Consider the following 25,036-nt stretch of genomic DNA (forward strand, 5'->3'; position numbering starts at 1 on the left):
GGGCTGGGGGAGGAGTTGGCACTGCAGGCAGGCTGTCAGCTGTCAGAGGGAAGTTTTTCTCTTTCCCACCCCTCACGGGCCGGAAACAGCCCCTCCCCCACCATGAACAAGGCCCCTAGAGCAGGCAGACTCAGTCTCAGCATTAGTGACATTTTGGCTCAGACCGGTTTTGCCGTGGGGACCATCCTTGCATGGCATCCTGGCCTCTTACCTGCTAGATGCCCAGAGCATCCCCTTCCTGAGTCATAGAGATGTCAGCGGACATTTCTGCCAAACATACCTTCAGGGGCAGGAGGGAGAATCACCCCAGACCCCATAATTTTGGAATCACCACCTCTTCAGTGTCACCAATCCTAAAGATGACCTGATTTCTTGGCCAACCCCCGAGGAGCGTACCTTCGCACGCCCCTTCCCCCTTCTCCTCCTCAGGTACCAGCAGGGGTATCTTTTGGTTTTAACGATGCTCTTGGAAAGTGTATTTGTGTGTGTGTGTATTTTTTAACATTGGTAAATGGCATTCACTGGGGCTCATTCCGAATTCTACTTTCTCCCGTCAGCTGCGTGGGCATCGCGTGTGCGTGCGTGTGTGTGTTTGTGCGAGTTTCAGGAACATGCATCTTGATATATGTATCTGCATTTAGTCCACGGCTTTCAACTGCCAAGTGTTCATCATCAGGACCTGCCTGATCGTTCCCAAGGCGATCACCCAGGTGACCTCTAAGCCCACCCTCCACCACTGCCACCAAGGCCACTGTGCAATCTCCCAGGGTCCTGTGCTCACAGCAAGAGTGGGATTTTCAGGCCCTGTGGTCTGTGGAGCCTTAATTCGACTGCATTGCACGGGACCGTTCTTCAGAAGGGACGTGCCCCCGGCGGGGGCCACACTGGCCACTCCACTCCCCACACCTGTGCACTCCCCAGCGCTCTGACGGTTGCCTGCGGTCCTGACGCTTTACCTTCAAGGCTTTCCTCTTACATAACCTGCTCTTCCATAGCCTTGAGGTTACTGCCTTCTCATTGTACTTTCCAGACATGAATCACGTGTTGGTTTAAGACGCTGCAAATATCTGCTCCCTTTCCGTCAGCTCCCCTTAGCGAAGCTCATCAAAGTAGCTTTGTCCTTGTTAAGTTTTCCGAGCTTATCGTTTTTGCTTTTAAAGTTTGGTTTACGAAGTCTTTCCCGCCCCAAAAGTCCCAAAGATAATCTCCTGCATTTCATTTTCTAACTTTATTCTCCTGTTTCTCCCATCTGGCTCTTAATTCCCTGTGGTTCTCCTAATCTCTAGGTAACCTCCCCCCACCCCACCCCCCACAGGGATTCATTATTATCCTCCATCTCATGGGCCAGTTTCTGGAACCTTCTACCAAACCACCGTCCTTTCCTATGGGATTTGCGGGGCCACCTTTGTGGTGAAGTAAGATCGCACATACGGCTGGCGGGCTGTGTCCCTGAACTCTGGGTTCCAGTCCACAGCTCTGTGCCAAGACCACGTGGCATTTATTCCTGCATCTTGGCAGGATGCCTTACTATCTCACAGGACAGTCCATACTCTACCCTTCTTTTATGAAGTTGGAGTAGCTATCTGTGGGCCTTAATACCTCCACATAAATCTTAAATCACATTTGAGTTCTGCAAAAAAAAAAAATTTGATTGGGATTGCATTGGATTTACAGGTTAATTCGGAGAGAGCTGGCATCTTTATAACATTAGGTCTTCCCATCAGAGGGCACGGTGTCTCTCTATTTATTAGGGTCCTATCAGAGTTTCACGTTTGGGTTAGGTTAATTCCTAGATTCTTTATGGTTTCTGTTCCTATTGTATGAATGGCACCTTTGGAAAAATTATATTTTCTAATTGATCATTACTGGTGAAAATAGACGTTATTGACTTTTGTCGGTTCAGTATGTCCAGCAGACATATCCAATACGACTGCTGGTTCTATTGGCTTTTTTCTAGAGAGATGATTTAACGAGGAAGAACTGCAATGACTCACTAAAAATGGAGCTGAGAAGAACCAGTTCCCTTTGTTTCTAGAATGAGAACTCATTCTCTCTCACACACACACATACTTCCACGCACACAAGCATGCAGGCACACACACTTGCTCATATACACTCATGCACACACACCATGCACATGTATACCCATGCACACACGTGCACATAGATGCAGGCACGCGTGCAAACATAGCCAATCCCTCTTCTCTCCTGCAGAGTCCTCTGGGTCCTGCTTGGCACCGGGGCACGTGCTCTGTCAGCGGCACGTGCTGGCACACAGGTGGTGGCTCCTGACCTGCAGCTCAGCTCTGGCTGGGGAAATGCAGCACATGTTCAAAGAGTCAGGGTAGCAAAGGAATAAACTCTGCCTTACTTTTTTCCAGCCTCAGCGGCCATCACCTCGTTTCTCCTCCTGGGGAGGCGAGGGTGGGGACCTACCAAGTATGAAAGGCAAGACCCTGACAGCAAACGCCTCTGGAGGACAGGTCTCCCTCTGCCAGATGAACGCTCCCACCCCAGGTCCTGCTGGCCGTGGCGTCCGACGCAGCCTGGTCCGGGAAAGGACGAGGAGACTTCAGGCTGGGCTGTAGCCTCAGGGACACCCCCACCCTCTCAGAACCTCAGTTTCCCTGTTTGCCAGGGGGTGTTTGGACTGGACGTGCTTTCTGACACTTCTGTGCTGAAGCTGGAACCCGCCCCCCACCCCAGCCCACCCCGGCTGCTGCAGGCTGACGCCAGCATCCCTGGACTGCCTCCAGCTGGGTCCAGCCCTTCTCCCAGTTATACTTTCACTGCTCGAGCCTCACGGAACAGGCAGGAGTCTCCCAGCTCCTGTATGTGGACTCTGCTTGGGGTAAAAACCCTAAATTCTGCAGGAATTGGGGCCAGCCTACGGGTGGCTCGTCCCCATGAGGGTGGGAGACAAAGTGGGACGACAAAGCTCTGGAGGCCGGGATGGGAAGCGGGGCAGCCGCCGGGGACACCGCCCGCAGCTCCCAGAGCTCAGGGCCACCACACGACCCGGCGATTCCACTCCCAGGTGCGTCCCAGGGGAAATGACAACGGACGTCCACACAAAAACGTGACCCTGCTGTCCACAGCAGCCCTCCTCACAATGGCCAAAGGGTGGAGAGAGCCCAAACGTCCATCAGTTGGTAAGTGAGTAAACAAATTGTGGTCTAGCCATGCAACGGGACGTTATTTGAGCAGAGAGAGGGATGAGGTGCTGACTCGATACAGCACGGATGAGCCTTCGAAACACACTGAGGGGAGAAGCGAGTCACAAAACCGCAAATTACCCGACTCCACTGATACAAAGTGTCTGGAAGAGGCGAGTCCGTGGAAACTGGCCAGGGGTTGCCAGGGGTGGGGGCGGGGGGCACAGAGGGGAGACAGCGAAGGGGTACAGGCTTTCTTTGCAGGTGATGAAAATATTCTAGAATATTCTAGACTATAGAATATTCACCACATTCTAAAACTGGAACGTGGTGAAGTTTGCACAACTCTGCGAATACACAGAAAGCGTTGAATTGTGCACTTAAAATGGGTGAATGGGGACTTCCCTGGTGGCGCAGTGGTTAAGAATCCGCCTGCCAGTGCAGGGGACACGGGTTCGAGCCCTGGTCCGGGAAGATCCCACATGCCGCAGAGCAACTAAGCCCGGGCGCCACAACTACTGAGCCTGCTCTCTAGAGCCCACGAGCCACAATTCCTGAAGCCCACGTGCCTAGACCCCATGCTTCGCAACAAGAGAAGCCACCGCGATGAGAAGCCCACGCATCGCAACAAAGAGTAGCCCCCACTCGCCACAATTAGAAAAAGCCCGCACACAGCGGCAAAGACCCCAGGCAGCCAAAAATAAATACATTAATTTATTTTTTAAAAAAAGGGTGAATGTTTTGGGATGTGAATTAGATCTCAATAAAGCTGTTGAAACATAAAAAGGGTTCGTTCTGGGAGGAAGGTGAGGGATGGACCGGGGACACTGGCACATAGGTCCTGAGCATGGGGGATGGGCCCTAAAGACCTAGACGGGGGTGGGGGGACCCTTGCGCCCAGTGGGGCTGGCTGGGGAGAGACCCTGGCCTTCTGCTCTGCACAGGGGCCTCTTCACCCATCCCCCGCTGCCCTTCTCTCTACTTGTCACCCTTCTCTCTACTTGTCTCCCTTCCAGCTCCATCAGCCTCTTCTCTGCCTGCCCCCCAGCCTGACAGCCACACTGGGCTTTCCACGGGCCCCGCCTCCAGTGACCCAGGATCCCGAGGAGCTCAGCTGCCCACTCCCAGCGCCTGGAGGTTGGACGGGAGAGACAGGATGCCCAGGCTCTGGCAGGAAGTAATCCTCACCCTCGGGCGTTTTAATTTCCCAGAGATAATAACACCAGCCAGACTCCGCCGGAGCCTGAAGATGGATGACCAGAGTTTGCAGGGTGATCACTTATGTCAGAGTAAATTGGAATTTGTATCTCAGAAGGCAGAGCATCCCCTGAGAACCCTCAGCGTCCCGGGATTGGAGGAGTGTGCACCGCGCTGCTGGCTGAGGATGCCAGCAGAGGCAGCTCCACAGGAGACCCCCGCTCGCCCATGTCCGGTTTAATATCTTAACTGAGTCTACAAGCCCAAGGACACTGTGGGGAAGGCAAACCTCGCAGTATCCTCCTCCTGATCTGCAAGGGATAGAGGTCAATTTCACCTTCCAGACGCTCAGAGGAAACAAATCCGGAAGCAGGAGTTGTTTTGTCTTGTTTGTTTGTGGCTGTTGTTTACTTCTTGCGGATATTTTTAAAGCTTGTGAAAAGACAAGAAAATTCTGGGAACCGGTTCTCACCTAAGTGAAACTCATTCTTAAAATCCCAAATCCTTTCATGGCTCCCTGTTTCCAGGAACCAGAACGCAATCTGCTTTGCTCTTGATTTGAAGGCTGGTGAGATGGATGGGGATGGTCATCTATAATGCATGAAAAGAGCAGCCTGAAGCCGTGTTGAGCGCATGCGTTACCTGCTCTGGAGCTCTGTTCCCGGAGCCGTTGTGCAAACGTATTTACTCTGCATAAAAGAATGTGATGAGGCTGTCCAAGACATTTGTCCATCGCAGTGGATTTAATGTTTAAACTTGCATTAGGACAGGATTAACCTTGCTGAAGGGTACTGAGATGTGGGTGAAATGGATGAAATTAATCCTGGATGCACGTTGCCATGGAAAAAGCACTGGGTGCAATTCAACATTTATTGCACGTAAACACCGTCTCCTCAGCTTCCCTCTTCCCATGCAGTCACCTCGGGTAGCAAGTTCTCTGCCCACTGGAGTGGAACACACGGCCCCAGGCTTAGGCCTGGACAAGCCACTCTGCCTTACATCCTCCCAGTATCCCTGATCCTAGTCATGTCAGTGATGGCTGTGGGCAGGTGGGTGGGTTTGCAGACTCAAACGAGCACAACTACCCCCACGTAGTCTCTGCCTGGGCTCTTTCTCTCCTCCTCCAGAGGCAGAGAGAACATGGCCACAGTCACAAATAAGTCACCACCATCCTAGCCTGTGACCAGGGAGGCAAGAGAAAGCATGACCCAGCAACTCCAAGCGAAGAATCCCAGGGAAGCCTCTGATTGGCTGGCCATTGACCAATCATCACGATGGAGCTTCTGGGCACAGACAGCTGTGGCCACCATAGGGAACCTTGACTAACCCGTCCCATCTGCCTAGGACTATCCCAGTTTCAGCAGTGAAAGTTCCAGGTCCCAGAAACACTTTGGTCCTGGGCAAGCCAGACGACAGGTCACTCTAAGCTCAGGAATCCACCTAGAAATTTCCAAACCCAATTAGCAAGTTCTGTGAGCGTGTTGTAACCTGTTTTGCAAGCATTCTATTTGAGCAATTTCCCCACAAATTGTTTCAAAAGGGACAACAAGTGAGAACTGAAACCAGGTCAGTGTGGGTCTCACGATTTTTAGTTTGGCAGAATGTCAGTCCCTGTGCCATCTCGTGGTTAAACCAAAACCACAGTTTGGGATCCTCTGCTGATCCCCAGCCTCTCAGGGAGGCAGATTCCTCTCTCAAAAGTTGCCAACCTGGAGCTGCTCAGGTAACATTCGGGGTCAGTCACACCTGGGTATCGGACACAACAGTTTCCTCCATCCCTACCTAGAAACGTCACTGACATGGTCATAACAACTCCCATTCCTGATGGAGAAGGTCCTGGATCCCAGGACAGCCTAGACATCTAGATATTTTAAGTTTCCTTCAAGCGAGAGGACCAAGGCCTGAGTGGCCCCCTGATCACTGCATGACCTGCACAGACAGCAAGGAGAGGACATTTGGGCCACCCTGGTCCCCGTGAGCTCGCTGATGGCAGGAGTGGTCCTGGGACCTCGGGTCACCTGGGCACACTGAGGACACAGAGGGGCCCTGCAGGGTGGATGGCACACAGCTGGTAGCACTATCCATGGGCACGTTTCAACCATCTTTGATGTGAAGAAAAGCCACGATGACATCACCATGGTAGGTGACATTCGTTGTGTGCTGGCTGGGAGGGCTCCAATGACCCTATGGTGGTTCTTTATCTTTGTAGCCTGGCAGGGGGTGGGGAGTTCATTCTGCATTCAACATGTGAGGAGCCAGAGGCAACCTGGTGGAGGTCACAGAGGTAGCCGAGGTGGAGAGGATGGGCGCTGCATGGCGTTGAACTGTGGCTTTGCGCGGAGGAAGAGTCTTACCCTCTCCAGGACGCAGCTGCTGTTCCCTGCTGCCCTGCCGTCACTCGCATCTTTGAGGCTCAGATTTCAGGTTAGTTCTGCTTCCAATCAAATCTCTCTGGTTTAGCTTAGTTGGAAGGACCCCAAAGATTACCCGATTAAAATCATCTCCACGCTGTCCACGATAAGCGGAACATTCCAGGGAGGTGTTGCCCCCCCCCCTTTGAGCATACATCTACCACTAACTAAACAGTCAAATTGGGGAGGTAACTGATTAAATCAGGGCAGCTCCCCGACCCTAGGCCAATACTCGCTCCCCTTCTACCTTCCCCGACCCCACAGGTTGGAGGAGAGCAGTGTGCAGGGTACATTTGGGGTTCTGGAATGTTGTCGGGCCCCCTCCGCTAAAGAGAGCCGGTTTGGGGTGCGTGTGGTCCCTCTGAGGTCTCACGCTCTCGCTAGGGCGGGCTGCTGTCAGTGGGAGTGTGGGCTGCACCGTGCTACCCTGGAGTTGACAGTGACAGATGTGGTGGGATCGGGAACCAGACAGGAACGAGCTGAGGTTCCTATGCCGGTCAGTTCAGCATCTCCCTGCGCTGCTCCCTGGCTGCAAATCCAGCCCTTGGGCTTCTCCAGCTGTCAGACGTCTGTCTGCACGGGTCCATTGAGGCCCCAGCGGCTTCTCAGGGCTTTGGGACCTCGTCCTGCTCACAGAGGGCGGGACTGGGCCCTGGGCCTTGTCACAGGCACGTGAGGAGGAAGAAGGGGCGCTTCGGGAGCTCCCTGCAGAGGGCATCGCTCACCTGTCAGGAGGACCCTGTGATTATTCCCACTTTCCAGGTGGCAAAAGTGAGGCTCTGTCGGGGGAGGTTGCTTGCCCATCACCATCAGAAATGGAGACTCCGCCAGGCTCCTGGACCCCGAGCTGGAGCCCGTTATGTAACCTGCCCTTCACGGGGCCCTCTTGCTTCCCTTGGTCTCAAGTCCTCAAGTCCCATCTGATCTTAAGACGAGTTCAAATGCCTCTTTTCAATAAACTAGAGGACAGGGCACTTTGGAGAGGGAAAGAGGTCCCTGGAAGTGTTAGCAGGTGTTAAGGATATCCACGAAGGATGGACCCTTCTAGCTGGAGGGATTTAACTAGGACTCGACGCGGGGAACAAATCTGGAGGCGTCCACGCTGACACCCCCGCCGTCCGATCTGGGACGGGCTCTCTGAGGGGCCAAGGATACTCTGCAGCCGGCTCTGGAGGACGCAGGATCAATCCTGTTTTCATCACCTACGAAGAGCCATTCCTGCCTCTTCCCCGTCTGCCCTCTCGGAGCCTTCGAGGCCCGAAGGCTCCGAGGCTGCATCGTATAAAAAGGCTCCTGGAGCTTTTCTGCGGCTGCAGAGAGAGCTTTGATTCTCTGCCGAGAACCTGTACCGCAGGCTCCACGGTGGGAGGCTTCCCTCCGGAGAGGAGAACACAAGGAAAATCATTTCGTCAGCTGCGGGTAATTAAGTCGCCACACAGTTACGGAACACGCATTATGTGATGATTAATCCCCAGGAAGGTGAAGGTATTTTTCATCTTCAAAGCACCCCTCTGCTGTTCATTAATCATCTCAGCCCCGGGGAGAGAAAGGCTGGTTCTCTTCCCGAGAGCAGGGGAACTGAGTCAGCCGTGCCCACCCCGCCCCCTGGGTACCCAGTGGAAATAGCCCCAAGGGGCCACGCTCTGGGGGCAGGGCAGGACTGTGGGAATCAATTCAGACACGGCTTTACATAAAAAGAAAGCCACCCAGCTCCCAGCTCTGCTCGCATGGCTGTCATCGAGGGTTCTTCGCATGTGCCTCTGTTCTTATTTTCCTCTGGTACCTGCATTTCCAGCTCGCAGCCTCCCTTGGAACACTGACAGCCTTACCATTTTCGTAGGAAGCAGTGTAAAGGAAAGCACTGTTTTGCTCTCGAGTGCCTTCCTTTCCAATTGGGACAAACTGCTGTAAATAGAGCACATCCGGCTTTGCATTCAAACTGTTGTGAAAGTCTGAGGCTGTAAATACTATTCTCTCAGTGCTCAAGGCAGAATTATTCGTATATTTTTTTCCCCAGTTCTTGGAAGGAGGGAGAAATTAAACATTTCTTACACTCCCCACCCCTGCCCACAGCTGGCGTAGAGCATGAAGCCGTGGTCCTGCACCTGCCGTGAATGAAAGGGGCCCGTGAGGAGGCCGGGACAGGAACCAGACCAGAGCCAGTGCTGGGCTGAGTGGGGGGCGCTCTGAGTGTGCAGGTGGGGGGAAGTCCTCTCTGAATCAGGGCTTCTCGTTGATGTTTTCTCTGGGCAACTTCCAAGAGGAAAGAGTTCATCCTCAGAGCTCAGAAGTTGTTGGCCCAAGCTGGTCCTTTTACACGGGGGAGACTGAAGTGGAGAGCAGATTTCTGGAGTTTCTTTTCCAAATACGTTGTTTCCGACCACAATCTGCTCAGGATCCGACCCGACAAGCCCACAGGCGGCCTCGCCCAGATCCTGGGAAGCAGTGTTTCTCCCGGGGGTGCTGGGCACGGCTCAGGGAGGTGGGAGCACCGCAGTCCTGGGTCCTTCCTGGAGGAAATGGAGGCCATGGGCATCCTGGGTAGACAGACCCCGCTGGCCCGGCTCACATCCCTGCGTGGGAACTGGCCTGGAAATGAGGATGACAGCAGCCGGATCTCACCAGGCCCGCGGCGCAGGGGTAGGTAAGCGAGGTACTCGGCGTGTGCCGCGTCAGAGGGGGAGAAGCTCTGCCTGATGGCCACCCGTGCTCCCGCGGCAGCTGACCCGGTGGACAACTACCTGTTGAAGGCAGCTAAGACACGGACGGCGTCGAGGGCCCAGCCCCACCTCAGGCCTGGGGGGACATTTCTTGTGTCATGGTCCCAAATCGTCCCCGTGGGGCCATCGAGAAGCTGGGGCCCAGGGAGGAGTGACCTTGGCCTTCGAGTGGGCAGTGCTGGCAGAGGACTCACGCCCAGGTCTGTCCTGCCTCTGTCTTCTGACCTGGCCTTGCCCAGGGGAGCGATGGCCAGATGGGTGGAGGACCTGTCCTGTCCTCACTTCCCCCTGCCACCCAGAAGGAATGAGACCCCTGCTGGGATCTTACCTGGGCCTGGGCTCCCAGACGACCCTTCCCAATGAGAAAAGAGCTGGGACTGGTGAGGCTCTGTGGTTCACTGAGGCTGGGGCGGGAGCCAGGGAAGCGGAGCTCTCATCACCTGAGGCTCTGGGGCTCCAGGGGCCGGGCCTGGGGCTGTGACTCTCCCCACTCCCCTCCCAGCCCACAGCCCCTCCCGAGGGAGGTGGGAATAAGGTGTCCCATGGAGACCCTGTTTCTGTGGCAGCGCTGGGGAGGGATGCGGAGAGACGGGACTCTGACAAAAGGAATAAACCGAGGGTGTGGCAGGACTTCTGCCTTTGGAGCCGTCCTCTCTCTGCGAGCTCAGCCTGGCCTCCCGCCGACACGGCCCCCGCCGCTGCCTCTCCCAGCCCCAGCCTGACCCCAGCATTGCTTCCCCTGCTAGCGGGACTGAATGGGAAAAGAGGGGAGGAGAGCTGCAAGCAGGCTGGCGTGGGACCGGGCCGCCCGCCGCCCCCAGGCACACACGCTGCCTTTGCCAAGAGGCCCACGAGCCGTCCAGCTCTTTGATTTCGGAAGTGAGTCCCCAGGACTGCTGGCTCAGCCTCTCTCTGGGACTGATGCACGGATTCATTTCAGAGTTTCCCCACACCCTCTGCCCGGCTCTCTGGAGGAATGTGCTGGATGCCAGGTCCCCAGCCCCAGGCCCCGTGCGCAGGTAGGGATGGGACAGAGACACGAACACATATGTGGGCCTGTTCACCTCACCCAACGCAACAGCCCTGTGGGCCGAGATGAGGAAATTGAGGCCCAGAGTCTTGAGAGATGTTCGGTGGACAGAGGCAGCTCCGCCTGGCCTGAGGCCGAGCTCGCCTGCTTCTGTTCGCTGCCCTGCCCTGCCCGCCGTCTGTGGACACACAGCACGCCCCTGCGGGGCCCAGGCCCCAGCCCTGATCCAGCACTGCCCTTCCAGCCCCCCTTGTAGGAGGCAGACCCCACCTGAGTGTGAGTGTCGCGGGCCCCCTGCCCGGCAGGTGGCGCTGGGGTGCCTGGGAGCCTGCTGTGCAGGAGGTGGGTGGGCACGGGCAGCGGTGGGAGGTGGGGCTTGGGAAGGGGGAGGGGAACCTGAAAGCCAGGCAGGTCAAGGAGGCCACACCTGGCCCAGCTTCTGGTGCTGGTGGCCTGGCCCTGCCCTCGTACTTGTAAGATCTGATCCTGGACCTCAGGGAGCACGGAAACCCTCATTCCACAAAGTGGGGAACCGAGGCACAGGGGAGAAAGGGATCGACTCAGCCCAGCTGGCTGGACGCAGGGGCTCCTGATTTCCGCCAGGAGTCCCTCCATTCACCCCGCCTGGGGGCGGGGCTGAGCCTGCTCCTGGGAAAGCTGTCGAGGGCCAAGGGAGCACGACGCAGGTCGGGGGAGCTCCTCTCCTCCTCTCTGCCCCAGCGCCCCTCCATGGTCTGCAAGAGGCCCAGCTGGCCTGGGGCCCGGGTCACAGACGCCCCAGAAGCAGCCAGGTTCAGGAGATGTGGACTCGTGGCTGGAAGGTGGGCGCCTGGTGGGATGGGAGGGGGCGTGGCTCTGTTGAGGGTTCCGGCGCACGTGCAGGCTCCCCTCTGCTTGCCTCTCTCCACTCAGAGTCCCCCGCTCCCCAAATAGGCCACTGCAGGAGGCATGACCTCCAGGCCTGCCTCAGGCCCCAGCGCAAAACTTCACGCCCACCCCGGCCTGGACCGCTGTCTGGGGAGAGGCAGAGCCGCTGACGCGTGCTGGGGGCCTGAGGGGAGGTACTGGGGGGCACTTCTGGGGTCCCACTGCTTAGTCATCCCAAACATCATGGTCTGGGGTCCGTGAAGCGTGGCTGGACCACTTCTGGGGACAGGAGCCACTGTTTGGTGGCCATGGCTGGGCAGGTGGGAGGTGACTTGTGGTGTCTGACTTCTGCCGTGGCTTGGGAACCAGCACTGGGTCGGGCTGGGGTCACCATCGCGTCCCACCCCAGGGTCTCCCGGGGGCCCCCGAATGGCAGCCGGTCCTCGGGACCCTCCTCCAGGTCTGCAGCAGGATGGGCCCTTCCTGACCTGATCTAAGACAGCCCTTTGTTCTAACGCCTCGTTTTTGGCATTCGTCCTTGGTGATCGAAAGGACCGTCTGGAACTCCTGCCTCTAACTCTTGGGTTTGGTTTTGCCAGTTCAACAACAGTGCAAGTGCTGGGTGCTGATGGGTGAGAAAGGGAAATGAACTTGGCTCCAGCCCTGAACTGAGAGGCCCTTCGGAGAGCTCACCCTGGTAAGGCTGGTAAGGCTGCACCAGCACCCCGAGGGCTGGAGCAGGGATGGGGGGGCCCTCACACCTGGCTGTGCACGTCTGCCAACCCTGCCACCCTCCTTGGAGGGACATCTTGCACGCACACACTCACAGGCACAGACACACGTGCTCACACACACCCACACGCCCGGGCCCCATGCACTAGCAGCAGCCTCCTGTCCAGGCCGGGCAGACCCAGGCTCCTTCCCGCAGCACTGCCACGTGCCCAGGAGCGGCCTGTGCCTGGTGGGGACACAGGCTCAGCGGCCCCCGGAGGCCGGGCTCCAGGCGGGATGGAGAGCCTCCCGCCTCACTCAGCACAGGCTCCGCCATCTGTCTCCCAGGACGCTGGGGGCGGGTGGACTGCGCGGCCCGTGGTGATAACCACCCACCTGCCTGCAGCTTTCAGAAAGATCCGCCACGTGCGGCACCCCCGCCCCCGCCAACAGCCCTGTGGGGAAGCAGGCTGGAGGTCGCAGACCGAGAGCCAGCGCTTGGAGTGCTGGTCAGCTGCCTGCATGGGTCAGAATCCCCCACAGATTTCTTCAATTCAGATGCCAGAGACCCGCCCGGAACCTGGAGTCTCTGGGCACACTCAGCAGGGCAGGGGGCTTTGACTTCTTGGAATGTGCTGGAAGACTCTTCCTGCCACACTGACACCTGCAGCTGACCTGCATTCTCGGGCAGCTGTTGGAAAACTAGCATGGCACTCGCAAAGGCCATGGACAGGGGCCACGGAGTCACAGCGTGGCCTCTGGTCAGTCGGCTGCCCTCTCTGCCACGTCTGGCCTGAGCCCTCCCCAGGAAGGTGGTCGTGAGGGTCACATGTTAGCCCCGAGTGCCCCCTGAGGGCTTCCTCGCCTCCATCACCTGCTTTGGTGTCCCCAGTGTGAGCCCTGGGACCTCAAGGGGCCCATCACCAACCGCAGACAGGCCCCCTGGAGGGTATCTCCCAGGGCAGCATCCGCCTGCCGGGTCCCGCTCATCCCCTGAATCTACTCGGGCCCACGCACAGGGTCGGTCCTGGCCGAGGGGTCCTGTAAGCAGCCAGGTGCAGTTCACCAAGGTCACATTAAAAGTTAATGGTGGGCTTCCCCGGTGGCGCAGTGGTTAAGAATCCGCCTGCCAATGCAGGGGACACAGGTTCGTAGCCCTGGTCCAGGAAGATCCCACATGCCACAGAGCAACTAAGCCCGTGCGCCACAACTACTGAGCCCGTGCGCCACAACTACTGAGCCTGTGCTCTGGAGCCTGTGAGCCACAACTACTTAAGCCCGCGCGCCTAGAGCCCGTGCTCCGCAACAAGAGAAGCCACCGCAGTGAGAAGACGGCTCACCGCGACGAAGAGCAGCCCCTGCTCATTGCAACTAGAGAAACCCGCGCGCAGCAACGAAGACCTAACGCGGCCAAAAATAAATAAATTTATAAATAAAAAAAAAAGTTAATAGTGACCAGCTGCGTGATGGGACAGCATTCCTGACCTGGGGAGGAAGCTTCTTCCTCGAGTCCAGGAGCGGCTGCTCAGGTGGGGCGAGTGAGACCAGGGTCTGACTTTGGCTGTGGTTGCCCAGGGGCGTCCCCGCACCACTCCACACGGCCACGTGAAGCTGCCACTGGCCTTGCCCTTGAGTGAGGACGACGTGTTCAGAGAGTCTGTAAATAAGGGAAGCAGATGATATCACCAGAGGCCACCCTACCTCCCCCCTCCACTACCACTGGGGCTGAGACCGTGTTCTGCGGTGACAGGATTCCCTAGAAATCCACCCAGTGTGTGGCGTGCCTTTTGGAGGCCCTGCACCAAACTGTATGGGAAGATGGCTGAAGCAACAACGAAAATCATTTCTGCAGACAGCCCTGGAGCCAAAGGCCCTGCTGAGGAGGGGCGCAGCCCCACGGGAGGCTCGGTGGTAGAGAGGCTGCAGCTGGGGGAGTGCGGCTGGAGAGGCTCCCGCGGGCGGCCGGGCACGAGGGCTGGGGTCTGGGCCTCCCACGCCGACCCCATCCGTGGTCCCCGGGTGGGAGGAGATGCTCAGACATCTGGGCGAGCGGGTGCACGGCTTTCTGAGGCTGCTTTCCTGTGTGCCCAGAGCTGATGGGGGCTGTCCTCTTTCTCCCTCCTCACCTTCCAGGACTGAGGGCTGAAACGATGGCCGAGGACAAGGAGAGACAGGAAACGGTCACCTGAGGGGCTTTGGGAGCCCTGGGCCAGCTGCCAGTTCCCCACTTGAAGGGGTTTTGCTTCTTCTGCCGCCGATAGCTCTCCGGGTAGGCGGCTGTTCCTTTTTCTCACCGATCGACGTCTGGGCTGGACACAGGGCTCCCTTTCTTTCTCTCACGCTCTGTGACATCCCCAAATTCCCATTGGGTGGGCCTGATGATGGATGCTGGGGTCACAGGGCTGCAACCCATAGATGCACAGACCGCCCTCCAGGCACCGGGGTGCAGCCTCCAATACCGTTTCCTCAGCCCCGAGTCAGCACAGGGGGCAGTTCACCAAGCAGGGACACGGTAGTGCCGACCCTGGGGTCCCGGACCGGGTGTGGGGACAGGTGGGCCCGCCTCCCTGGGACTTACCGTGGGACGATCCCCACTCTACCCGCAGCTTCCCTTTGCCCCAATCCCTGTGCATTTTCCCCACAGACTCGTGTTTATTGCGTGTTTGTTTCTTCCTTGTTCATTGCGTTCCCAACCCCCTGAGACTGAGTGCAGGGTCTGGTCCACCCAGTTCCTGGTCCTTGGAAAGCATCACGCAGAAGTTCATGGGATGAAGAAATGCACAAGCAGGCTCTGGAGATACAGATCCAGAGAGGGCCCACCCTTGAGGCACTCACTGTGGGGGGGGGCACTCGGACGTCCACCCAGGAGGTGAGAACGAGGGCGGTGGGAAGACACAGGCAGGAATAGTCACAGCGACTCTGTTCGTGATCACCCCAAATGGGAGAAACCCGAGTGTCCATCCACAAAGAGCAGATAAGCAAATTGGGATACGGTCCTACTGTGGGATATTCCTCAACAAACAAAAGGAACACCCAGCAACAGAGATGAACTCCCAAACTGTATGAAGAGTAACACGTGCCCGATGTGAATTCCCGTGTGATGCCCCCGCAAGAACAGGAGCAACGGATGATAATGACAGCCGACGATGAATGAGGGTATCCCTGGGGCGGGGGGCAGGGGGGGAGACCGGAAAGACGCTCCAGGGAACTTTCTGGGGGGATGGGAATATTCCATAATTTGGGGTGGTGTTCACATGGGTGCCCATAATTGTCAAAATGTAGTCAATCAACATCTGTGCTGCTTTTGGTACGTAAACTTTTCCTCAATTTTTACAAAATGTGTATCTCAGAAATAACTAAATTTCCTTACAATTGCATTATTATGAACTTCCGTCAAATCTTTAACTGTGGTCATTTTTAAGTCTTCTGTCATTTACAGACAGTTCTGGGTGTACTCTGATGCTTTTGCAAAAATGTTCCTATAAAAGCATTTCATCTTCAAGGAATTCATGGAAGAGACTGACAAGTACAGGTTTCTGGTAACTGACTCTACTGCTGAACTGAATGAATAAGCATTTTCAGAACTCTAATGGAAAACGGATGAACTCATAAAAGTGCTAACAAAAGATCAAGATGAAAAAAAAATTAATTACATGGAACTGAGTGAACTGTTAAAGATGATTATAATTTTTGTGACTTTCTGTTTGAATAAAAAAAAAAAGAAAGAAAGAAATCAGGGACAGTGGCTACCTTTGAGGGAGTGGTGACTGGAAAAGAAACATGAGAGGAACTTCTGTGTTCCTGGCAATGTTTTGTTTCTTGATCTAGATGTGAAATACACTGTTCATTTTATGAATTTGCAGGGAGTTGTACACCTATGCTAACTTCTCTGTTCTATATTATTTGTCATTAAAAAGCTAAAGAAATGGCCAAAAAAAGTCTGTTTATGCCTAAAAAAAAAAAAAGGGAAAACAGAGCACACTTAATGTAAATATCATCCTTGTTCACCCACCAGCAGGATCTTGCTTATGGAGAGAGCTTGCTTTGACCGGCACGTTCACTTTTATATTCCACTGGTCATTTGAGATTCTGGCCCTGGGTAAGTGTCGAGTCTTTTTTGGTCATTGTCATTTAAAAACTGCTTTATTAAGATATAATTCACATACCATAAAATTCACCCATTGAAAGGGTACAATTCCATGGTTTTTCTATATTCACAGAGCGGTGCGGCCATCAGCACAATCTAGTTTTAGAACATTTTCATCACCCCTGAAAGAAACCCTGTACCCTTGGCCATCATTCCCGAGCCCCAGGCAATGGCCCATCTGCTTGCTGTCTCCACAGATTTGCCTGTTCTGGACACACCACATACACAGAGTCACACAACGTGTGCGTTTGTGATTGGCTTCTTCTACTCAGCATAAAGGTTTCAAGGTCCGTCGTTGCAGTGTGTGTCGGTTCTTTGTTCCTTTTCTTGCAGGATGATATTCCTTTGTACGCATTTACACATTTGTTTATCCGTCTGTTGATGGAATTTGAGTTGTTTCCACGTTTCGGCAATTGTGGACGCTGCTGCTGTACTGAGGACCTCAGCTCCTGCTTTAAAGCCTCCTGTGTGTGATTCTTGGAGCCCAAGCGTGGCTGATTACAGAGGCTCTGCCTGGGGGTCCCACAGGGGAGCCACCCCCCGTCCCACAGTTCGTGACGGCCATGAACCGCAGTCTCTGGGGAGCTGCCATCAGGGGCTCAGACCCCCAGTCACCCTGCTCACTCGTACCTGCGCCCCTAGCCTGACACCCTAGTCTTTAGTCCTGTCATCTGAGGCCTTGGGCAGGTGTCCTCTTCAGGCCTCTCTGCCCAGACTTCCCCATCCGGGAAGGGGAGCCTGAACACATCCCCCTGCCCCACTCTGACCCTGAACCAAAACCCCTCCCTCCACTCCTAGCCCCCCAACCGTGACCCCAGAGTCCATGACCTGGGGCCTTTGGTTGGGGCCCCTCACATCTGTGCTGACCCAGCAGACACATGTTTTTACATCTCTCGGGTGGGATTGTGGGATCACATGATACCACTCTGGTGTTGACTTGCATTTTCCTGACGGCTGACGATCCTGAGTGTCTTTTCATGTGCTTATTGGCCATTTGTATATATTCCTTAGAGAAATGTCCTTTGCCCTTTAAAAGAAATGGATTTTTTATTTCTTTTTTTTACTATTATTGGGTAGTAAGAGTTATTTATATATTCTAGATACAAGCCTCTTTTCAGATATATGATTTGCCAATATTTTCTCCCATTCTGTCAGTTGTCTTTTCACTTTCTTGGGTCCTTTGACGTATAATAGTTATTAATTTGAAGTCCAAATTATGTATTTTTCCTTTTGTTCCTTGTGTTTTTGGTGTCCTGTCAAAGGAACTATTGCCTGGTCTGAGCTGACAAAGATGTATGCCTATGCTTCCCTCCAAGAGTTTCATAGACATTTAGGTCTCAGTACATTTTGAGATAATTTTTAACGTGTGGATAATTTTTGTGCACAGATGTGGATACCCAGGCCGTTTGTTGAAAAGACTATTCTTTCCCACTGAATTTCCTTGGTACCCTTGATAGAAAATCAACTGACCACAAACGTGAGGGTTTGTCTCCAGACTCTCCATTCTATTCCATTGACCTATATGTCTATCCTTCTGCCTGAACCACACTCTCTTTATTGTAGCTTTATGGGAGGTTTTCAAACCAGGATGTGTGAGTCCTGAAACTTGGTTCTTTTTAAAGATTGTTTTGGCTATTCCGGATCTCTTGCATTTCCACGTGAATTTTAGGATCAGGTTGTCTGTTTCCACACACACAACCAAAGCCAGCTAAGATTTCGATAGGGATTACCTTGCCTCTGCGGGTAAACTTGAGGAGTGCTGTCATCTGAACCACAGTAAGTCTTTCATGTCAAGAACATGGAATGTCTTTCCATTTATTTAATTTTAACTTCCGTCAACAAGGTTTTCAAGGTACAAGTCTTGCACTTCTTTTCCTAAATTTATCCCTAGGTATTTTACCCCTTTTACTGCTATTATAAATGGAATTATTTTCACCTGTGGATTGCTCATTACAAGTGTATGGAAGTATCATTGATATATATTGATCTGGCGTCCTGCCACATTGCTGAGCTCCTTATTAGTTCTACCAGTCTTTGTAGTAGTGGGTTCCTTGGGATTTTCTACGTGCAGGATCATGTCATCTGCAAATAGAGATCGTTTACTTTTCCCTTTCCTTTCTGGATGCCTTTTATTTCTTTTTCTTACCTAATCGCTTTGGCTAGAACCTTCAGTGCAACACTGGATAGAAGTGGTGAGAGCGGACATCCTTGTCTTGTTCTTTATTTTAGGCAAAAAGCATCCAGTCTTTCTGCTTTAAGGATAATCTTCTCGGTGGGCACTGTGGTTTTTTTTTTTTTTTTTTTTTTTGCGGTACGCGGGCCTCTCACTGCTGTGGCCTCTCCCGTTGTGGAGCACAGGCTCCGGACGCGCAGGCTCAGCGGCCGTGGCTCACGGGCCCAGCCGCTCTGTGGCATGTGGGATCTTCCCGGACCGGGGCACGAACCCGTGTCCCCTGCATCAGCAGGCGGACTCTCAACCACTGCGCCACCAGGGAAGCCCCTGTGGTTATTTTTAAATGGTGCCAAAACAAAGTCTTCCTTCACTCTGTCAACAAATCTTTCAGCAACCACGAGTCTCCAGAGCCCCTCGTTCTTCCTGGGCTTCCCCATGCTCCCCCACTACCCTCCTCTGTCCTTGCCTCCTCAAGATTTCAAACGAAACCCACCAGTTACTTCCTACACTGCTCTCAATCCTTCAGCTAAAGTTACGACCTCAGGACCAACCTGAGTGCTTAGTGCCTAAGTCCTCAAGGCAGAAGAACCTCCAGTCCACTAATTGGGGTTCTCCTTGGGGGATCGAAAGAGCAGCACACAAAAACCGACCACAGGCATTCAGATGGCCCCTCCTTTTGGACTTGTGGCTGTATAAATCCTTTAGGAGTGCGTTGCTAGACGGACGGATGAAAAAAGGTGGAGCGTGTGTTCTGACTGAACCACCATCAAGTGTCAGGAGGAGAAACGGAATCTGGGAGCAACACTGACTCTGGCAGAGTTTTTATTAAAATTCATGCAAGTTCATTTGTTCAATGAATATCTATTACATACCACTCCCATGCCAGGCACTGGGGAAACAGGAGTGAAGGAGACGGACAGAAGACCTGCCTCTGGCACATAAGCCTCGTGGGTTGGGAGATTTGCATCCATCGGCCCCGTCAGGGCCTGTTATCTGAGGACGCAGCACCTTCTCTACTAGTCATCTGGGCTGGGCAGGGCTGGCTTCCCCCGGCTGAGTCAGGTTTGCCAGAGGACTTGCTTTACTAGGGACCTGCTATGTGTCTGTGCCCTAGTGTGCCCAGGACACTGACCTTGGGAAGGGTAGCTGGCAGAGTAAGAAAGGCAGGAGGAGCCATGCTCTGTCTCATCTACACTCTGACGTGACCCTGGGCCTGGGGCTGGAGTGGGGTCTTTGCTGGAACAAAGGCTGGTGGACACCAGAGCTGAGGGCCGAGAGCCATGGGTCCAAGCTCCGGCCTCTGTCACCTGGAAGAGATGGTGTCAGAAGAAGGTGAAGATTAAACATGGTTCCTTAACTGTAAACACGTATTTTGCTCTGTCCATCTGGCTTTAAACAAGCCTGCAGATTCATACTGTACTAACTGCAGGGTTTCACGTGGAGCGTGATAATGGAGGTGCATGCACGCTGATAAATTATGAGTGAAATTGATTCTGGATGCGGCGATAAGTGAGGTTTCTGGGTGCCCAGGGCCCACGTGGGAAGCAGGGCTGACTGACAGGTGTGGCACCTGCAGAATGACCCCTGGCGACCCCGGGACATCCTGGATCCCGGCTCTGTGCTCTCTCCATGGCCACGGCCACAGTGCTGTGTTGCAACCTCCCCATCCCCCTGGGCCAGCCGGCCGCTGAAATGTGACAGCCGTGCCCAGACAGACGGGGCCACCATATGCTTCTGGGCCAGCCTCCCTTGTCTCCATGTGGGCTGTGGAAGGAGCTGCTGGGATGGAGCGATGGCCCAGGCCGGGGACATCTGTACCATTGTGGTTTAGAGCATCCATCCATGTCCTGGGCAGGAAGCTGGGGGGCAGAGAAGGCAACCCAGACGGGCCCCCGGAGGTGTGGGCCCGCACTGTGGGCCCCAGGAGGAAAGAGCGTGCCCATAAAACCCCACACTCCAGCACGTGGCACACACCACCCAACTAAGACCTCCCCCATTCTGGTCTCACCTTCACTGTCTGTCAATGGCAGCAAGAAATAATATTTTCTGAGATCCTTTTCTCCTCCTGAAGTCTCAGAAAACCAACAAGAAAGACAGGAGTCCACCGGGATCCCCTCGAGGTGCGATTTTCCTGGCATTGGGTTAAAATGGGGTTGCAGTTAGCTTTTTTATCTTTATGTACGTGTGTGTCTTGGTGTGTCTCTGTATGTGTGCGTCTGTGTGTGTTCGTGCATGTGTGTGTGCGTGCCTGCACACATGTCTGCTCTAGTCACCAAGCCCAGCCCTTGCCGTCTTGATTTGATGAGCAGAGCGACCACAGAGCATCTTCTCCCCTGGTTCAGGGACCTTAGGCTGTGCATTCTAAAGGTCAGAGCCAATTTCTATTAATTTCATGGGGTGTCCTTGTGCGATTCTTTTAGCGGAAAGTCTGGCTGACCTCAGACATTGTCACCATTGTGCTGGTGGTGGCTGCACACCACGGAGAGCACCTTTCTTCTCCTTTGGGACGAGAAGAATAGGGCTTCACTGTATAGGGATGAGGGCTGTGTGAGGCTTTGATCAAAGAGGCAGGGCCACCGGGAGATGTATGTAAAGGATTTATTATAAGAATTTGCCCTGATGCAGTCGTGGGAGCTGGTGACACAGTCTACGGGGGGCTCTGGCTTCCGTGTCTACTGGTGGCGCCTGAGGTCAGCAGGCAGCCTGTCGGGAAGGAGCGATGGACGTTGGGTGGAGAAGCAGGACACCTGGAAAACTGCTGGGAACCTCCAGGGTGATCTCACAGCCATGGCCTCCAGCTTCAACGCCAGGTGCCCTGCGGGAGATGCTGGAGGCCTTCCTCAGGAGCTGAACACACACCTGGCCCAGGAGTCGGGGCCTGGGGAGGAGTTGGCAGGTGCTGAATTGACCACCCACGCCCTCGAGGTGCGCCAGCAGATCAGACAGCCTGTGCCTGGGGCCGACCTTCCACTGAAGCCTTCCGATCCTGGCCATGACTGCTCTTAGGGATCAAACCAACCCACGGCTGTGCAGAAAAGGGCAGTAATGCAGCTCAGGCAGGGGACACAGCAGAAATCCACTGCCATCCACCCTGTCAACCTGGCATCTGTACCAAGTTCATCAAAACAGACTTAGTGCCTGAATAGACAGCAAGGTCCATCCCGACGATCTCTTGTGATGCCACTGACCTCTGTAAAATTGAAAACTCACTAAGCTTCGCCCTAGAGTGGGTACAGGGGTGCATTCGTCCCCTCTGGGGCTGCTCATTCCTCCTACCGCTGAGTCACATGCCCCTTTTGTCTCCTGTGACTTAAACACTGAGTGTATTACTTGCCTATGTCTGCGTGACACATTCCCTGAAACTTGGAGGCGTCATCGATACCCCTGAGGACAGGAGTCTGGGGTGGCTTGGCTGTGGGCCTCCGCCCAAGGTCCCACGGAGCTGCAGTCAGCGGCCAGCAGGTGCTGTCTGCTCTGGAGGCTGGACTGGGGGAGGGCCTTCTGTTACCGAACCAAACTCGGCTCTACTCGCCTGCATATGCAGTAAAGCCAATCTACTGACACTGGGTTGTGGTAAAGGAAAGTGCAGCATTTATCGTCAAGGCGCCAGACAAGGAGAGCGGGTGGCTTGTGCTCAAAAGCCCTGAGTTCCCAGAAGTGTTTCAGCAAAGCATTTTTAAAGGACAGGTAAGGGAGGGGGGGCCCCAGGGTGTCTGAAGGAGCTCATGCACAAGTCTCGATTAGTTGATGGTGAGGTCACAGGGTGGTGTCAAAGGGGTTCACATCATCAGTCCTTAGGCCCCAGGAAGTGTAGGGGCTATGTGCTCATGGTCATCTGGTCGTTAATTTCTTCCATCTGGTGTGGATTTAGCATCTGTAAAACAACTCAGGAAATGTGCCTCAGATACTATTGGCTGGGTGCTTCAGAGGAGATGCAACAGAGGATAGAGGGGAGGGGGCGTGTTCCAGGAAGTGCCCAGAGGGTCCTGCTCAGTTACGCTCCCACGCACACCTGCATGGCTGTTGCCTTGAGTGGTCAGGTCCTTGCCACATGAGCTTCTCCGAAGGGCAATTTGCATCCCTCGGAGCGAGGGCTCCAAGAGAGTGAGGGGCCAGAAAGGTGGAGGCCACATCTTCTTGTAAGTGGAATCTCAAAAGTGACAACCCACCTCTTTTGCCAGATTCTATCCATTCGTTGGAAGTGAGTCACTCGTGAGCCCTCGCTCGAGGAGAGGGTGTTACGTAAGGCCGTGAATATGGAGAAAAGGGGATCAGCTTTGAGGCTGCCCACCCCCATCTGAGACAGACAATTCACTGCTGTTAACACAACTTAGGTTAGAAGTGGGGACATGGGAGCCGGGAGGTGGGAGAACATTTGGTTAATATGTATACAACACGTGCATATCTAGATATGCAATAAATACTGTGACAATTACACCTCCTTACCTGCAATGGTTATGTGGCCAGAGTGCGTATTCATAACAGCCTCGCCCACACCATCCCTCATCCCTCTGCCCTTCCCTTAGCTGGTAGGGTTCCTTGCCTGACGCATGGCCCAAATCTTCTTTCCCGAAGTGTCTGAACCATTAAAATTGCCCCTGTGTTAGCCTGTTGTTGTTTTCTGTTTTAGTTGTGGTGCTTTGAGCATCTCAAGAAGGTAGATGCCTCGGGACTGGGTAATTGAGTTTCTAGAGCCCTGGGGCCTCCCAGATGGATGGAGCCCCAGCCCCAGGCTGCCCCGGGGGATCTGCAGCTGGGTCTGCAGAAGGGATCTGACCCACCTTCCTTCCAGCTCCTCTTGGCCGGGGTCATCTCGGGAAGTTTCCCCTCCTGGGGAGAAGCTCCGGCTCCAGGCAGAGGGTGTGGCTGCTTGCCCCGGCCCTGTGAGGCACCAGCCACCCCGTCCGGCTTCCGCACCGCTGGCAGGGATCCGTCCAGGTGTTCCCTCCATCCTTCATCCATTCCTGGAGCCATTATGGATCCGGTGCTGGGTTCTCGAATGCCAAGTGAGAACAAGACAGGCTGGGTGGCTGCATGATGGAGCCCAGTCCATGGGGAAGTCGATGCACCCTAAATGATTTAGGGCATAAGTCTGCTTCGTGGGCAGCAAAGGCGTGGACGCAGTCCAGGGCGCAAGGCCTCACGGGAGGGAGGGCCCTTCTGATGGGTGTCAGGGAGATGGTCTCCGAGGCAGGGCCCAGGGTAGGGCCTGAAAGTGGGGATGAGCTGCCCCAAGCCTGCGTTCTAGCAGCTGGGATGGACCATGGGGAGGTGGGGAGGGCCAGGAATGACCGGGTTCCTGTAGGTCTGGACCCATCCAGACAGTGGGGACATCAGCGGGCGGGGCACACCACTTTCTCTCTTGGCCATCCCGGGAGGGAGGGTGTCCACTTCACTGCTCACACCAGAGCCTGCGAAACGCCCTTTTCTGACCCTCTGAGATGCTCATTCACCAGGACCGACTGCGTGGAGCCTGGGGACCCGCAGTGTGACCAGCGAGGGCGAATCTGAGGCAGACGGCCCAAAGCTGCTGGTGGGGACACCCGGGCAAAGACTGTGGGACCCCTGAGAGGGAATGTGTACCCTCCCAGCCAGGCCGGAGCCGGGCTCTTCGGCCAAAGCCGCTTCCTTGGGAAGAAGTGAAGAGCAGATCTGAGGGAAGAGGCCCTGACACTTGGACAGCCCCGTTTCTGGACGTGACCCCGTGCAGAGAGCAGGAAGAGCCCCCCGTGTTTTACAGTGACTTTGAGAGGCCGAGGAGAGGGGCCGCTCTGGGCTGCACCTGTGAAGCCGATTCAGAACCAGCAGTGGTCCCCTCCCAGGCCCTGCTCATCGGGCTGCGCGGGGAGAAGCATAATTAAGGCCTGTGCAGCTGCAGGATTAGTGATCCAACCCGGGAGGCCTGGGTTTTCATTAGTAATTAGGCCCCTTCTGCAGAGCCGTGCTAAACAGACAAGGGCGCCACGACCTTAGTCCCCAGAGGGATGGTGACACAGCCTGTCTGTTTTGTGGAAACACCGACGGCTTCTGTCACAGCTGTTTGGATGAAGGGACACTGGTGAGAAGTTCGGCCAGAAGGAGGGTGCAGGTCTCTGCTCCTGGGCACCGGGCACTGAACACTCAGCTCCCGAATCCACCCAGAGCCTGCAGTGGCAGATGTAGTGGCTTTTCTGGGGCACGTGCACAACGAATACAGTGACGAGCTGCCTGGAAGGTGCGTGGAGCACTGCAGAGACCTCCCTGGCTCCACAAGACGCCAGAGTTGGGGAAAGAGCAGCCCGTAGGCACCCACACCAGACGCCAGGGAAGTGGGCCATCAGCCCCTATGCTGGGCGTCGAGGACCCCACGGCCGAGCTGCCGTGTTCTGTGTAAATCACCCTGTGTCGTCAAATCACAGAACTTTCCAGCTGGCCCACCCTGGAGACCAACTCCCCCAACCTCCTGCTTCCCAAAAAGGGCAGCTGAGGCCAAGGGCAGCTGTGCCCAGAAGCTGGTGGCCAAGCCGGGACCAGGGCCCGGGATTCCTGGTTCTCTGAGCTCTTCCTGAAGCTCACATAAGACGCTGACAGTCACGAGCCCTTACTGACAAGGACATGGAGTGAGTTTCTCCAAGAGGACTTCTTT

This window comes from Globicephala melas, chromosome 6 (genome assembly GCF_963455315.2).
Source record: "Globicephala melas chromosome 6, mGloMel1.2, whole genome shotgun sequence".
Lineage (NCBI taxonomy): Eukaryota > Metazoa > Chordata > Mammalia > Artiodactyla > Delphinidae > Globicephala > Globicephala melas.